The following is a 12022-nucleotide window of genomic DNA, read 5'->3' as shown; positions in this document are numbered from 1 at the left end:
TTAAAGCATGAAAAATGAACTATTACATATACATACACACATACACACTCCTCTGTATAATAGCAAAAAAAGTTCTTCGACCATACTCATATAAAACAAAGAAATATAATTTCAAAATGAAACAGTTAAAAACTTGTCAGACTATTTTCTCTGAAAATAGAAACAGTTTATTTTTATACAAACATAAAATTCTAGAAATTTTAAAACTGAACATTTCCCTAACTAGTTGGTGATTTGGAAAAAAATAACCAACCCAACTAAAGAATCAGAATTAAAAATGCTACAAATGACATAATTTGACCAAAGTAATATTCAACATAATAAATATATTTAAACTTATTAACACAGAAATAAATCAAGCATTCAACTTAAGATTTTAGAAAAAGTAGACAAAGGGAAAAAAAAGAACAATAAAGCTGAGATCACTAATTCCAAATTTTATATTTAAAAAAAATGAAACCAAGAATCTAGATGATAAATCTTTTAAGAACATAAAAATAAACTTAAAACACACATATAAATTTTTCCTTTAATTGTAAAACTTTATTGGAAGAACTCTCGTTCTTCTCTTTTCTAAATCCTCACCTGACAGAGACAAAGAAAAGGAAATCACTCAGCCTGAGAATGCTCTTACAAGAAAAAGTAGCAGCCATTTAGAAAAACCACATAAAAAAATCTAAAGTGTGCTACAGCAGCATGTTGTTTCCTTATAAGAAAAATAGAAAACCTCAATGACATGTACAATTCAAAAATTTAACTAAAAAGAACAAAGTAAAAATTGGTTCTTGTTTCTTAGGCAAACAAATCAATCTCTGGTTAGGAAATCCTACCAAATTTCTTGATAAAAAATATCTATGTATTAAACATAATAAATATGTATACATTCATAAACTTATCTGTGAAAAGATCTCATAAGAGATCTGTTCAACCTGTACTAAGTAACATATAAATTTTTGAAAGAAAAATATAAAATGAAGTGATTAGCTCTTAGCTGTTTGACCAAAATTGTTTTCCTTCGAGCTAATTTACATATTTGAAAAAATACCCATCAAAAATCCCAACAGATCTTTCTGGAAAATAAACAAGATTTAAAGTGGATCAGGCAAAATAAAATAGAAAAATTAAAAGATGAGGAATATTCTCTCCACAAAGCATTAAAATGACAGAAACCTAACAGACTGTTGAAAATCACAAAATAGCAACATTGAAGATAATATTTCAGAAACAAATACAAATTGACTGCATTGAGCATTATTTTTCTACCTGGAAAACATGCTCCTCCTCTGGCTCCTTCCTGCTCATCCTCTAAGATTTCAGGGGACACCCGCCTCTAGCAAGTCTTCTCTGAATGTTCCTCTCAATCTTTATCAAGCAATCTTTCCCAGGCACCCTGCCCACATCTCCACCACAGCTTCCACCTTACTAGAGCAACCTGTTAATTTTTACATTTACCCCACTATAATATGGTCTATAGAACAAAGGCACAGCTTGCTCAGTACTGATAAAATGCTGAGCCTAGCAAAGTGCCAGGCTCCTGAATGGAACCGATGGAAATTACCAGAAATAGATAATGAAAATGAATGAAGGACTAACTGTCTTACCAGTTCAATGTACCACTTATTTTCTCATTCCCAAACTACAGAGCAAGAACAACTCAGTGACCTCTGCCCTCATTTAGCTTGCAAATGGGCAATCTTGGCAACAAAGTAGTCACAGATATGAAATAACCAACCATGGCAGAGAAGTTGATGGCAGGAAAGCAAAGAGCTAGAATGTCTTTACAAACCAGTGAAAAAGGTCACGATTATTTGATTGGTATTAGGAAAAACTGACCAACTATTTATTTGGTGAGGCTGAGGCGGCTTCAGAGTCACACCTTAAATTAATTCCAGTGGACCACAGTTACATACGTTTGTCTATCCGGTGTCTTTTGAATTTCTTTTGTAAATAAATCATATCCTGTTCTGGCTCTTGAGTATCTCAGAGCCTATGGATACTCAAGTGATCTAAAATGATCAGGTACCACACAGTATGGAAGAGTTCCACAAAAGAAAGACAAAATAACAGGATCTGGACTAGCAACCCACCTAGGATTTGTGGAAGAATGCTGAAGGAAATCTCAAAGACAAAAGACTAGCCTGTTCAAGTATATTTAATTCTTAAATTCCTTCTTCCTCCACCCCACTGCCATACACAGGAGACTTTTATAAAAAAATAATAGCAGTAAAGAAATGGTTAAAAATTTTGAACTTGAAGACATGCATGTAAATTAATAAGAAAACTATCAAGGCATCAATAAATAAATGAACAAAAGAGATAATAAGCACATAATTCACACAAGTAAACATGTTCATTTTTTTCTTAATTCTGAGACACTGAAAGATGTAACAAAATTAATAACCACTATCCAAGGAAAACAAAGATGCTACCACATTAAATATTCATTTTAAGATGCAGCCTGATTTTAGAAATATTAAAATCATAAAAAGTGGAACATAGAATCTACTAAATAAAATGTGGTTACGCTTATCATATAAATGTGGTTCAAATGTTCATATCCTTGATTTAAGAATAAACAATGAAAAAAGAAAGTTTAATCGACAAAGCTTTTTTCTTAATCTATTGGATTTTTTGTTTGTTTTGTTTTAATTTACCAATAAAATTATTTTTAATTTAATAGATTAGTTAAATAGTGTCTGCTACATTGAGGGAAATGTAATAAGGCTGTTTTATACTTTGTTTAATCCTGAAACAGTAGGTAGGTATTAACCAGGTACAGTAGCAAATGCCTGTAATCCCAGTGGCTTGGGAGGCTGAGGTCTAGGGATAGAGAATCCAAAGCCAGCCTCAGAACTTAGTGAGGCCCTAAGCAACTCAGAGAGAACCTGTCTCTAAATAAAATATAAAGAAAGGGCTGGGGATGTGGTTCAGTAGTTAAGCACCCCTGGGTTCAATGATACAATTCAACCAAAAAAAGGTATTAATTCCCACTATATAGAAATCTTTAAGCAAACTTGCCTAAGATAATTCTACTACCAAATGACAGAGCTGAGCATTAACTTCCAGGAGAGTTCCCTCCTTTTTAAGAGTTTGTGCACCCTCCTGTCAAAAAGAAGGCAAATGTATCTCTGCACTGAAGGGTGGGCACTGTTATATTCTTTCAGGAAGTAACTGGTTAATTTTTTAATGAGTCATAATAAAAAATATTTACCCCCTTGGTCCCACCAAACCCATTTTCAAAATTCATCCCTGCAATGATTTTTAAATAGGAAAAAATGGTTAGTAATATGTATTGCACAAGAATTTAAAGATGGAAAAATTAAGCAATGTTGCCTAAACACATAAAAGGGAACATCAATTAGATCATGGTTATTTTGACTTTATGGAATATCATGCTGCCTTTAGAAAGATTTGGAGGATTTTATTTTGATACAGAAAAAATGAATATTGAATATGTAAAAATGATGTTTACACATGAATGGAGACTTCTGGGGAAACTGAAAGACAAAGCAAGTTGATTTATTTGGATGATGGTATTGTGGGTTTTTCTTTCATTCTTGTGTTTATAATATTTGTAAAATAAAACTTTTTCAAAAAAGACTTGTACCTGCTTTTTCTATGAAACAAAAATGAAGACACATAGTTTGATCCTAGAAATAATCCGTAAGAAACAAAACCTTTGACCCAAAATTATATATTGCATGTTTAGCAAGAAAAATATCCAGGATTTGCCTTTTTAAATTGACAATAGTAACTATAGGTAAATACATCTCTGTTCATCCAGTCAATGGAAGACTATAAGTATTAAAATAATCTAGAAACTACAGAACAATTTCAGATGTTTAAAATAAATTTTAAAGATCTAGAATTGCATGAAACCTAACTATAGTTAGGTCTTAATGTCAGCTGCTATCATTACGTACTGTAGAATGGAAGCTGATAAGGAATTTATATTTCACAGTTCTAAGTCCGGAAGCCCGGGATCAGAGTACCTGCCTGGTTGGGTTCTGGTGAGGGCCCTATTCCAAGATAGAGAGCGTCAAGTTCCTATTATCTCTTTACATGGGAGGAAGAGGACAAGAGAGCTCCCAGAGGACCCTTTAATAAAGACACTAATCTTATTCATCAGGGCTCCACCTTCAAGAGCTAATCAACTCCCATAGTTTTCACCTTCTCATACCACCACATTGGAGGTTAGGATTTCAACATACGAATTTTGGAAGACACAAACATTCAGTACTTGAAAGTGGGGAAAAAAATAAAAAATAAATGTAAGGATATAAAAAGTATTCCCAATCATTTTAAGATGTTATAGCAATATAAATACGACTATTCATATTACTTAAACTTCCTTAAGTACCACCATTAATTTTGTAAGATAAACAAAGATAATTTTTAAATTGAGCTTTAAAAACTGTTTCATTTTCAACTTTCAGTCCATTTATTCAAGTGTACCAATAGGTCAAATTTGAAAAGACCTCTGAACACAAAGAATACGTTGCAATTTAAGGTTGCCTCTTCTTCCATGCCACAGAAGAATGAGACCTTTGAAATTGTCCTTCTCGCCCCTGTGATGGTTACAAAGCTCTTCTATGCATGGACATCAAATACATCTAAGCTTTATGTGGGCACCAGGGTTGTAGGAGGTTGGCTCCCCTACTGGATTTCAAGCAAGCAGAAGGTGAGGAAGGGCCCAACCCTTTCCCCTTATGAAAGACATGAAGAGGAACTAAAGAAAACTTTATCCACAACTTGAAATGGACAGCTAAGTTGTGACAATAATGAAAAGAGATCCCTTCTGATCCCTGTTACCTTCTTTCACTTTCATTCCTCCATGTTCCACAACACCCTCCTGCCTCAAACACTCCAGATTTGTTTTGTTAGGTTAGACATTATACTCTCTAATGTAAAATGGTTTCATTCAAATTTGGTGCATCTTGGCCCCATCCCTTCCATGATCTTTACACATCATAACCCCCTTCCCTTAGCTCTCATGAGACTGCCGCTCATGGTTCCTCATCCAACATCTGACTCATCTTTCTCCTCTTCAGAAAAGACTGTGTAATAGATGATGCACTCAGGTACCCAGAAATCTGTAGTTAACCTCTCCTCCAGTTCTGTAGAGAGTTACCACAAAAGTCCTCATCTATTCTTTATAAATATTTTTTTTAAATAACTGATATAGATTGAACATTCCCAAGTTGGAAACCTGAAATCTGAACTGCTCCAAAATAAGAAACTTTGAATGCCAACACGATATCACAAGTAGAAATTCCATACCAAGTATCTTTCATGCACAAATTTACTTAAAATAGTGTATAAAATTACCTTTAGGCTACGTACACAAGATATGTGTGTGGTGTGTGTGTGTGTGTGTGTGTGTGTGTGTGTGTAACATAAATCAATTTTGTGTTTAAACTTGGGTCTTACACTCGAGATCTCTCATCATGGATACACAAATATTCCAAATTCCTTCATTAAAAATGCCACTGAGTTCTGATTTCAGCAATCTGGGTTCCTGACACCTTCAACCATCCCTACTCAGTTATCTTGTTTAGTCTTCCTAAGCTTTGGAAGAAGGCTAAAATTATTCTGCATTCTACTTTTCTCCCCTACCTCTAATGTGATGTGGTTCATTTAAAAAGTTCCCATTGACCTGTTACTGATGAAATCGGAAGCCTTTCCAGGGGCCATTTTTCCCTTTTGACACAATCTAGTGCCGAGTCCAGTCTGTAGCTCACATTATTGGTGGACTCTCAGCCCTCATTTAGCCATGTGACTTATTTACAGAGCCCTAGCTGGATCAGGAACCTACTGTTCTTCCACGATATCCATGTAACTCAGAAAAGCATAAAATATCATCCATAAATAATAGTTACATTAAATGAAAGCCTTCAGAGTTACTTAGCTTTCATTTTCCATCTTGAGAAAATTTGGTGATTTCATGCCATGCTAGATAGATCTCTGACATGTTTTAAAATATGCATAGTTGATTTTATTCCTTCTGACAGATGCATCATGATTCTGAGGGTTATAAAAACACTCCTTCAATCATGATGGTAAGTTTACAAATACTGGCCTTTCCTCATAGTGTTCTCCTGCCTGTTAACTCTTTCTTTAGGCTTTAGGGCTCCTAATAACACCTTTCCCAGCTCCTGGCCATCAATCTTTCCCTGTATAATATGTCTGACTGGCACAAAGGCAGTAATATTCCCATGATATTTCTTTTTTCACTGCGTCTATCAAACTAATTTCTCACATGCATTGCCAAGTAACCTTTTAAATTATCGCATTAAGTTACCACAGTATATCTATAAACTACACAAGACACCTATATCATGTGCAGAGGGAAACTGACCCCTAGAGAGACGTAGTGATGGTCCAAGTTGACGTGTGCAAAAGCAGCAGAGGCAGATCTGGAATCTGTTTGGTGCATCTGTATTTACTGAGGTTTGGTCAAGTGGCAGGGCCCCCCAAAGCTCATGCTCCTTCAAAAACCAATCATGCAGCGTGGATACAAGAAACTCACTGTCGTTTCCCAGTCTGGTCAATAGTTAGTTATGTGATTGTGACAAGACTTAAGCCTCAGTTCCTTCTCCTCTGTAAAATGAAAGTGTCAAGGAATGATCTTCTCTAGCTCTCACAGCTTGCGATTTTTCACAGTGCTCTGGAAATTACCATCAGAGTGACCAGGGCCATTTATTCACCAGTCATCTGTTTAATGAACATGGGCAGAGTGCTGGCCATGCTTTTCTGTGTCTAGAAAGTATAATAAAATACAAACAGGTGTGGCCCGGGGAGTTTATAATCCAGTGTGAAGTAGCAATGCAAAAATATATGAACAAGATCGTGTCTCCACACAGTGCAAAGTGCAATAAGAGAATCAAACCCTTCCCCAAAGAGGTGACAAGAGAAGAAATCAGGCGCACAAATACTTAGAAGGGGGCTGTCGTAGAGGAAACAGTTTGTGGAAAAGTATAGGTTGTTAGTTTCATTACTTAGAAGGCTGAACATTTACGGCTTTGCTCATCTTCATTTTCTTCTGTGAATTAGACACATGGAATGCAATTCTTGCCTTTCACCTGCTGGGAGAGTGTGAATATTAATCTGTCCTCCAGGAAAGAAAAGTGCTTTTTAGGTGCTAAGGATGGCTTCTATAATTGACCATCAAGGACTAGAAAGAGAGATCCAAAGGATAGAGGGAGTACCTTTGAGGCCAACAAGAAGGGAAAGTAGAGATCCTTTGAGGTTAAAAAGAAGGAGACACAAGTCAGAATTCCCCAGTCTCCGACATTTCACACCGCGTCACCACAGAGGCCAAAGCATCAGAAGTCAAGACACGGCACATCATGGATGTCATGGGGGGCTGCACCCCAGACAGCGAGGTCCTGCACTTCAAGGAGATGACTGGTGCTTCAAAGTCCAGTCAAGGTGATATAGTGAGACTGCACCTTGAGGCCGACTCTCTGATCTAAACAGGCATCACAATGAAAAAGAGGAAAAGAGTTAAGATCTCTAAAACCCAGCATAATCCTAAAACTGAAGAAAATGCAAAAGTGTGTCAAGCTAAAGCCATGAGGTTGCTGGGGCCCGGGACCAGGAGGGGTCAGAGGTTGTCTGAGGGTGTGTTCACTGCTTACAATCTGGGACAGGGAGGAGGAGAGAAGCCTGCAGGCGACTGCAGCCTACACAATAGGTAATGAAACCTTCCCCATCCACAGCACAAGATTAGACAGAGCCTCCTCCTCAGCACCTGCAAGTGTGCAGAAATTCCCTGATGCTGCTCTAGGGGGAAAACTCTAGCAAGTGATATAAAACCCAGTTCTGCACTAAGGACTTTTGGGGATCCTAGAAACAAATGAATTTACAAAATCATTTGAGTCAGAGAAAACCATCAAAACAAAGATCCCAAGCTGTCAGGGGAAAATCTAAAACATGAAGAAAACTAATATTAAGACAAGCAAGCCATGAGTCAACAACTCAGAATGAAATCTGGGTAAATTAATATTATAGGTGAATCTGGAAAAAAAAGAAAAGACTTTGAAATAAGTAATGGCAAAACCCTCAAAGAAAAAAATGAAAGAAGAACATGCCTAAAAATGGAAAATGTATGACGGCTGGGGCTTTAGCTCAGTAGTAGAGCACTTGCCTAGCACATGTGAGGCATTGGGTTTGATCCTCAGCACCACATTAAAAAATATATAGAAATAAAATAAAGGCATTCTTGTCCATCTCCAACTATAATAAATGGAAAATGTGTGAAACAAAAAAATTCCTCCCTTCCCTTTTTCTGTCTCAGAGACATACACACATATACACATGTATAATACACATATATATGAAAGAATCAGAAACAACTTTTAGAAATAAAAAATGCAGTCACTCAAATAATAGTTGAGAATAAAGATAAAATCTGAAGGGACACAGGCAAAAAGAAAATCAGTTAATTAGAGAAAAATAGTAAAGAATTCAGCCAGAGTACAGCCAGGGGGGAAAGGAGGTAAAATTGACTAAAGTACTGAGATGAGCATTCAGAGATACTAATAATTGTCTAATTAGAGATTTAGAGGAATAGAGGGAATGTTGTAGAAGTAGTATTTTTTTTTCAGTACTAGGAATTGAACCCAGGAGTACTCTACCTCTGAGCTACACCCCTAGCCCTTTATATTATTGTGAAACAGGGTCTTGCTAAGTTGTGGAGGCCAATCTCAAACTTGTGATCCTCCTTCCTCAGCCTCCTGAGTTGCTGGCCTGTGCCGCCATGCCTGACTGATAAAGCAACATTCAAAGAGATATCCACTAAGGACTTTCTAAAATAAAAAAAAATACTATATATGAATCCTCAATTTGGACACATGCCAAACATGATAAATAAAAATTTATTTAAAGATAGAAACCTTAAAATAAAATTTTAGAAAACATGAATAAAGAAAAATCTTAAAGGTTTCTTGAAAGGGTTATAACCAAGAGAAAGAAAACAATTGTAAACATCAGCAACCTGTATCATTTAAAGTGCTTGGGAACATAATTGTAAATGTAAAATTATTTACACATTTAAACTGTAATTAGAGATGGAGCAGGAAAAAAATTAACACCAATGTTTATAAACTCAATGCTTGGGAGGATGGAAAACTCTCCTTGAACTTCCAAATAAGGAACTCACTGCAGAAAATTAACCTTAGGTGGAAAAAATAAGGTGAAAATTTAGGTATTAAAAATATGAATAAAATAGAGTATGTATTCAAACCTAAATGCACCAGCAATTATTTTAAGTAAAAACTGATTACTATTCCAACTGAAAATTAAGACAGTTGACTTAAATTCTTCTTAAAAATATTTGCTACTTGGAGATATTTGCTACATGGAGAAAGCCCTCCCATGTAGAAATTTTCCAAAAGAAAGACAGCATCATTCTCATAGTATAAGACAAAACAAACTTAAAGACAAAAAATTATATAATTTCACATAAAAGGAGATATCTCATGGTGATTAATGGATCCAGGTTAGTGAAAGACAGCAAAATGGAATTTCCCTAATGATTTAACCTCCAAATTCATGAAACAAAATATAATTCCCAGAACTAAAAAAAAGGCAGAAAGAGTCATGATAGAAGAGACATAAAAATACCTCTTCAGAAACTGCAGTAATTCTTTAAAAAAGAAATGGAAAAACTTGTAGGGATATGGAAGTTTTCAGTAACACAATTAATAAACTTGACGTACTTGACAAAGACAGAATATTTCATGGAACAATCACAGAATATATTTTCTTTTCAAATTAGCATGGAACCGTTACCAAGGCAGTCATTTGCCATATCATAAAGAATAAATGAGCATAGATATTATTTTTACACTCACAAACACACACACATACACACACGTACCACAATGTCTGCAAATGCCTGCAACATGTATACATATATCTCTCAGAGAAAACCCTCAATTTCCTAGAAATTGAATCGCATATTTTTAATAATCCATGCTTCATAGAAGAAATCAAACTAAAACTAGAAAACATTTTCACCCAAATAGTAATGAGGATATGAGTATCCACAAATGGTGCTGGGACAACTGGATATTCTCATTCAAAAAAGTAAAAATGGGTACGAATGTCATGTGATATACAAGTAGTAACTCAAAATGTATCAGAGACTTAAATATTAATAGATAAAATGATGGAACCCCAAGAAGAAAACAGGAGTAAATTTTTTGTGATTGGGATTAGATAATGAATTCTTTGGTAGGATGCTAAAAACATGTGTAATTTTTAAAAAAGCAATTAGAGTACATTAAACTTTAAAACTTCTCTGCTTCAAAGCCACCATCAAGAAAGCAAAGGTCAACTTAGACAATCAAAGGAAATATTTGCAAAACACATGTGGTGCAAAGATCAAGATATTTTACTGATAAACACAAATAACAAAAGGACAAGCAACCCAACAGCTACAGGATTTGAATAGACATTTCTCCAAAAAAAAAAAAAATGTATACAACTGGCCAATCGACACTTGAGTATCAATACACAATGAGGTGCCTCTTCATATCCTCTAGGATGTCTGGACTCAAAAACAGGAAGAATAAAAAGTGCGGAGGAGCATAGGGAAACGCAGAAATCCTCATACATTGCCACATAGTATGAAAATGGCATCACTGTTTTGAAAACCACATTGGCAGTTTCTCAAGAGTTACCATAGGACTCAGAGATTCCCCCTCAAGTATATACCCAAGAGAAATGAAAACAAATGTCTACCGAAAAAAGCACACAAATGTTCATAGCAGCATTATCATAATACACAAAAGTGGCAACACCCTGCATGTCCACTACTTATAATGAATGGATAAATGAATGTAAGCTATCCATACCATGCAGTATTGTTCACCATAAAAATTAATAACAGATACATGTTTCAAAATAAATTTTGAAAATAGCATAGTAACTGAAAGGAGCCACACATAAAAGGCCACATAGGGTGAAATGAATTCATATGAAATGCCCAGAATAAGCAAATACAGAGAAATAGAAAGTAGGTCACTGTGTTCCAGGGTTTGAAGGTAGAAGGGAACAGAGAATGACAGCTCGTGTGTAGTGAATTTATTTTTTAGGATGAAAAACTTGTCCTTAAACTGGAGAGAATTGATGGTTCTATAACTGCGAGTACACTAAAAGCTGCTAATGGTATATTTTAAATGCTGAATTGTCTCTCAATAAAAGTTTTATTTTAAAAAATTGAGGGTGGTTAACTATCACCGAAACAGTAGTCAGATGAAAATTTATAAACTAAAGTAGATACATTAAAGAAGGATAAATCCTGAAATCCATTTCAAGACGGAATAAAAACAGCAAATCAAACACAAGATAAAAAAGTAATCAACAAAAATGGAAAACAAGCATTCATTCAGAAAATTCAGCAGTTATTTCTGGGTGTAAAGATTAGTAAATTGATGCTCCCTTACAAAATTGATTAGTAATATGAGGAAACACAAATTAACAATTTCTAAAATAAAAAGGAGGCATTACCACAGAACCTATAGATATATAAAAGTTTTAATAAGAGGAAAGTATAAATTACTCTATACTGATACATTTGACACTTTGGGTGAGAGGTAAAACCTCTAAAAATAGCACAAAGTTGACAAAAATAGATACAAATTCTAAGTATTCTAATCTCTCTCAAGTGGAGTTCAGTATTTGAAAAGTTCCCATCAAGAACACCAATACAAAGAAGTCTTTACCAGCAAATTCTTTTAAACATTTATGTAAGAAATAATGCCAATTTTCCACAAACCATGCCGGAGAATAGAAAAGAAGAAAGATAACTTTTCAAATGAGGACCACTGTAAAAAGCAGAATCATAATCTTGATTTTGAAATATAACAAGGAGTTTATAAGAAATATAATTACAGACCAAACTCTCTCATGATGCTACATACAAAATTATTTGCAAGACTATGGAACAAAAGCCCAAACAGAGGGAAAATATCAATAAATGGACTTCGTCAAAATTAAAAACACTTGTGCATCA

The sequence above is a fragment of the Marmota flaviventris genome, chromosome 5 (genome assembly GCF_047511675.1).
Source record: "Marmota flaviventris isolate mMarFla1 chromosome 5, mMarFla1.hap1, whole genome shotgun sequence".
In the NCBI taxonomy this organism is placed as follows: domain Eukaryota; kingdom Metazoa; phylum Chordata; class Mammalia; order Rodentia; family Sciuridae; genus Marmota; species Marmota flaviventris.
The sequence above is the reverse complement of the archived record's forward strand: the minus strand, read 5'-3'. Positions refer to the sequence as shown.